A 6,083-nucleotide genomic window follows, 5' to 3' on the forward strand; every position below is an offset into this window, starting at 1 on the left:
TTCTGTCTTCGGTCATAATTTGCATGAACATAACTTTGCTCCACACTTATGCAACCTTTAACAACCCTTAAAACAATCCTTATATATGTTTAGGGTTGTGAAAAAAGAAAACTCAAACATGTATTCATGGATTGGATTGAAATTAGTTTTGAAAAACTAATTTTTATAAACCACGATTGATAGCTTATCTATCGAGATGGCTGTCAAACATTGGGCTTTAGCAACTTTTTAAACCTCGATAGATACTAGCTGTTGAGTTTTAAAATCCAACACTTCTTCACTTGTTTCATAGACAGACTTACATGGCTTTAACGCTTAATCTTGAAACTTTGTTCCTTGAAGTATTAAACACATCCTAGATCTATCCAATTACAAGTAAAATGCATTTTTTCAAAAAATTAGCCAGTTCTATATTGACATATGCTCCTAACGTGATTCACATATGTCCTAACAATAAATAATAATTAATTTTCTTGCATTGTGGCTGACTTTTCAATTAATATTTGTTTTGAAATCTTGCTTTATTTATTGGTGTATTAAGGATTAATCAATCAAATTATAGATTACTTTAAGAGATAAAAACAGAAGTGGGTAAATCTTTGGGATGTGAACTAACTAACCTGCAACGGGTCCCCGAAAAAAAAAAATTAACATAGCTGCCTAAAATTTATGTTGAGTGATGGTTGCGAATGGAATATAAATATAAGTAATTTTTTTTATGCTAGGCAAATAAAGGGAGGAAGAGGTAGGATTTAAATTCTAGATACCAAGCACTATAAATGACGCTCAATCCCCGAATATAAGTAACTATAATATTAGATACAATAAAGAGTAAAGACTATTATGGTCATGTTCAAAGAGGGTCTCCACGATTAAACACTTTTCCTTGTTCTTTTCATTATAAAAAATACAAAATAAAAAATAAAAACTACACTTATAGGCATGTAATACATTCATAATATAAGTAGGGTTAATTATAAATAACATGAAATTGGACCAAATCACAAGTTGTGGATATATAAGAAACTATTTTAGTAGACAACTAGGTTAGGAACATAGGCAAAGGAAGCATGTGATTTAAGAAAAAAGCCAAAACCATACACTAGAAGCTACAAATTTCCTCCAATCAAATAGCTCCCTCTACTTTATTTATTTCACTTCAAGGTATCATTGTCAATCTCTTTCCATAGCAACATTTAGACCAAATATTGTTTGTCATTCTTTTTATCCATATATCCATCACTTATGACAAATTTGGGCAAAGGAAAGTAAAAAAGAATCACGACCATCTTGAATTGTGCCAAGCTCTCTCCACACCAAAAAAATTCACAAAATTTGACCCCCACATTGATAGGAGAAATTGACGCCACTTGTCATAATAAAGTAGGTGTGAAAATGTTTAACTGAACCACTTTTACAATAATTGATTTCGATTTCATTTCCAAAATTCTCAACCAAATCTCAATCCCATCTTACAAAAGTGAACAAACACTTTAATCATGGCCACAGAGCCCACCCGTACTAGCAAAACCCGTCTTAAGTTGGGCGGGACTGGGCTCAAAGCTTAGGCCCAACGGTTGAGGCCCGGCCAAAATTTATGTGCGATTCAAAATAGATGATTTTCTCTAAGTACATGGATATAAATGTTAAATGAAATTTTAAAGAGCATACATAGGAGGTGTCTATTTTTTTTTTTTTTTTATTATACAATTTAATATTTGGAGGAGGAACGACACTATACATTTTTGTTGAAAATATCAAGAGATGTCAGTTAAATTATAAGATGTTTGACACGAGGTGACTATATTTAATTAAAGGTTTAGAATTTGAATTTCTTGTACACCTAAATAAACTTGTTAATATCTTAACTTATGGTTTTAAAAAAAATTACTATGGAGCAAAGGTTATAAGTTCAAATTTGTTATTATGGATGGGAAAACTAGTCATTTTCCTTTGTATATAAATGTAGCCACGTTTGCCCTATTCCTCAAAAAAAAGTTGACCATGTGACTTTGACCTCAAGTTTGTTGGAGACCTCACCTGATTGTTTCACAATAGTTTGGGGGTGCATAGGCCTTCTTCTATTGGTTGGGTTTTATTTTTTATTTTTATTTTTTTTTTTTGATAATCTTCTTCTACTTGTATTTAGTTAGATGTGGAATCTTCCCTTTGGATGTAAAATTTTATTTGAATAAAATCATCAGAGAATTATTTATGTAGAGTAAATCTGTTGAGGTCAAGAATTCCTCAATTAATCTTTTTTTTTTTTTAGTGTTTATCCAATAATTATCAATATAGGTAAAGATATAGTTTTATAAGTACCATTGGGCACATAACATTGACTCAAATTCGGAATAAATGCAGTTTCTGCTGCTTCTCCCTGGGACCATGTCTCCCTCTGCAGTTCCAATTCGTGTTGTTGGATCCTCCAATTCCAATAGATCTTCAAACTCTATACATGGTGGGAAGTCCTATCAACTGCATGTCCCTTTTTTAGGGAAATTTCAGAAGCATTTGAGGTATAATACTTGTGGTTAAGAATCTTTTTCCCCTATTTCTTTTTATTTTGGGGAGTAGGGGTCCTACGTTTTAAACCATGTTTCTAGATAAGTCTTAAAAGAAAAAGTATGCGCCTAGAGATTGAATAAAATTCTGGCCGTGCATGATAATTCAATTAATGGGCAAGTTTTTATTCTTTGATAAGATTTGACTTGATGGTATTTTTAGCACAAGGATGACCACATGAAGTTGCTAATCCGCTAATCCCAGTAAAAGAATATAAGTTTAGCTGCCTTATTTCTAAATTTGCAGTTCATCTATTCAATTTCTTGAATCTTCAGACAAGCAGTAATAGATGGTAGAATCTAATTTGACTTCTTCAAACTGGATCAAAATTTTATAATTTGATTCCAATCCTTTAAAATGACTTCTCTTAGGAATTATCATAGCAAAAAAAGAGAAAACTTATATAATTAAGTATGAGTTATGACATAGAAGAAGATAATAAAATGTACCACTTAGTGTTTTTGTGTCCGACTCTATAATATTTAAACTATGGTTTACTGGTTTTTTTTTCTTATATAGTTTCCTTTTCATTAAAAAATAAAGGCCCAAAACAATAATATTGCGATGTGTTCTCAAAACCCAATAATTAACAATAACATGGATATAATTTATGAAAGCATAGTATAAATTTACTAATTAAAACTTTCAAGCTCCCCTGCTATTTGTGATTGTTAAGAACCAAGTACATCTGGAAAATCAAATACATCTGGAACAATTCCACTATTGCTTGCAACTTCCAAACATATCTTCAATAGGATCATTCATTCTTGCATTGAACTCTTATCATATTAATTTTCTTGCACATTCTTTTTTAATATTTTTTATGTGACAATTCATTCTCGCATTGACCTCTTATCATATTAATTTTCTTGCACATTCTTTTTTAATATTTTTTATGTGAAAGACTCTCTTAAGGTTTTCAAGAATTCAAGTGTTAGCTTCGGGACTAAAGTAATGTTTCCTAAACTGACAATCAGGCATAGTGGCATACAAATAACACAAGCAGATCAATATGTGATTGCCATGATAATAGGAAGTGATGAGGAAGAATTGAGAACAAACAGAGAGATGAGTGATGGTGGATAATTAAAAATTAAAGTCAACTAGTTTTTTTATTAGTTTCCTTCAATATTTTAATCATTTTTCTTTTTAAACATTGTAATATTTAGTGCTCTATTTTTATAGACAAAATAGAAAGACAATTAAAAATTTTGTAATATTTAGTGTTCTATTTTTATAGACAAAATAGAAACACAATAAGGATAGTGTAGTAATTTGATCATACTATATATGTATTTACAAATTTGAAAATTACATGATATTGTAACTAATATAGATAAATATGTTTCATGCCTACTAAAAAATGCAAATATCCTCCCATAAATATATATATATATATAATTTACATTCTTAATAGTGTGTTATTAAATTTTTCTTCTTCTTTTATTGGACTTTGTTTCAACTGTTGCAAAAGTAATTAAATTTGACCAAGAATACCATATTTTAAAAATAAATTGTTTCTCATATAAATCTTAAAAACTAACATCAAAATTTTATTATAGTTATAATTAATGCACACTAAAAATAATTAATACAAAAAATATATATTTATCCTACTAGTAATCTTTTTATTACATAAGATAATATCATCCTATTAACACGAAGAATAATTACATAAAATAATCTTTTTAATATATAACACAAGGAAGAACATCATATCCCAAATAAACTATTATTATTATTATTATTCCAAATAAAAATATTTTTTTATACAAAATTTATAAAAGTAATTGTAAGGTCACGATTCGGGGTTCGGGCCCAACAATTATGTGGTTCCAGCCTAAGGAGCCCTGAACAATGAATTTGTAGAGAGTGGGTTACCAAAACTGGGTTTTGGTGTATGAATGACGACCATCAAGGTATTTCCCATGGGCCAAATTTAACAGAGAGAATTAGTCCTCGGCAGAATCCGAGGAGCTTTTCTTGGTGCTTCCGATGTGTTGGGGATCCATCCCCCCCTATTTGTTTCTCTTTACTCCCCTTTTATAGTTGTTTTCCTCCTCTTGACTGGAGTCCCCAGGGCAGGTACTTGTCCCATCCGCCCTTACCCCTAGTTGTTGGGAGTGGTTGTAAGGACAGAGAAGTATGGCTGTGTCAGGCACAAGGCACTGAATACAATAAATGCTGCCTTCCCTTGTACGCTTTCGTTCTATCTGTCGTCTTTCTCCACTTTCGTGCTTTCCCTGCCCTGTGGAATGGTCTGGAGTTTCGCCATTGATGGTCTGTTACCTCTTTTACCCTTGGTTATATCCATCCGAGGAGGATTTTTTCATGGCCGAGGAGGGGTTTTTCCATAGACTGGGCCCCTGGCCCAGTATAGATATTCAAACGGGCCTATTAGTCTTTTTTCCCCCCACAATAGCCCCTCAAAATCCTGTTGTTCGGCTCCTCAAACAGACAAGAGGGTTTTGGTGATATTGAGCCTCTGTCACGGTTTCCCAAGCCTTGCCTTCTATTAATGCCAGAGTCTCTTCGTTTACTCGAGGCGCGTTCTTGGCTATGGGATATTCTTTTAATCTATCCCAGCTACATCTCTGTCGTTTCGATACACGAGGTGCGCTTTAATTAGGGCTCTTTCACGAGGTGACATAAATCCAACGGTTGAAGGCTACTTTGGAATTCGAATGAGATTAATCTTGTTTGTAATTCCTTCCTGGGGTTTCAGAGCGAATTGATTGCCTCCAAATTCGTCCTCTATATAAGATGTGCAGTGAGAGATAGTCCCTCCTTATTTGCAGAGTCTTGAATTTTCAGATTTCTATCTCCTCAAAAGTTCCTAAAGTCCCTACTACGAGAGTGACTGAGATTTTGGGAGCGAAATAATCATGGTTGGGATGAGGGTCAAGGAACAAAATCCCCTTCAGAAGCCTTGGGTATCTCCAAAATTCAGAATGGCCCGATCAGGACAAGGGAGACCAAGGCTCAAGTCCTTCCTTCTTCTCGATAGGGTAAGAAAGGAACCTCTTTTTCCTTCAGCCAAAATCCGAAACAGGTGGATGTCGCATCGGATTTTTGGTGCGACAGCACTGAGATTTCCCATCGCCAGTACCATCTGCTCCCGCTCGATTATTGCTAATATGGTTCTTGCTCGATTGCTATCAGAGCTGATACGGGGATTTGGCATTCCCGCTTCTTCCTCTCTTCCATCACTGGCGCCACCCAGGTGCCTCCGCTTCTTCTTCTCTTCCATCACTGGCGCCACCCGGGTGCCTCTGCTTCTTCTTCTCTTCCATCACTGGTGCCACCCAGACTTGCCTAGTCGTCGTTAAAGCAGAATTGAAGGGTCTATCGTCCCCGTGTATTTTTTATGTTATAATTTTTTATTTTCAGTTAGCTTATGATTTCAGGCTTGTCTAAGCCCCTTTATGTATATTGTACCGTCTCTTTATCTAATAAAAGATGATTTTATCGCATTTTACGTATCCTTTCTCTTTTGCAATGATTATCATGTGAATGGA

The sequence above is a fragment of the Quercus lobata genome, chromosome 3 (assembly GCF_001633185.2).
Source record: "Quercus lobata isolate SW786 chromosome 3, ValleyOak3.0 Primary Assembly, whole genome shotgun sequence".
In the NCBI taxonomy this organism is placed as follows: Eukaryota; Viridiplantae; Streptophyta; class Magnoliopsida; order Fagales; family Fagaceae; genus Quercus; species Quercus lobata.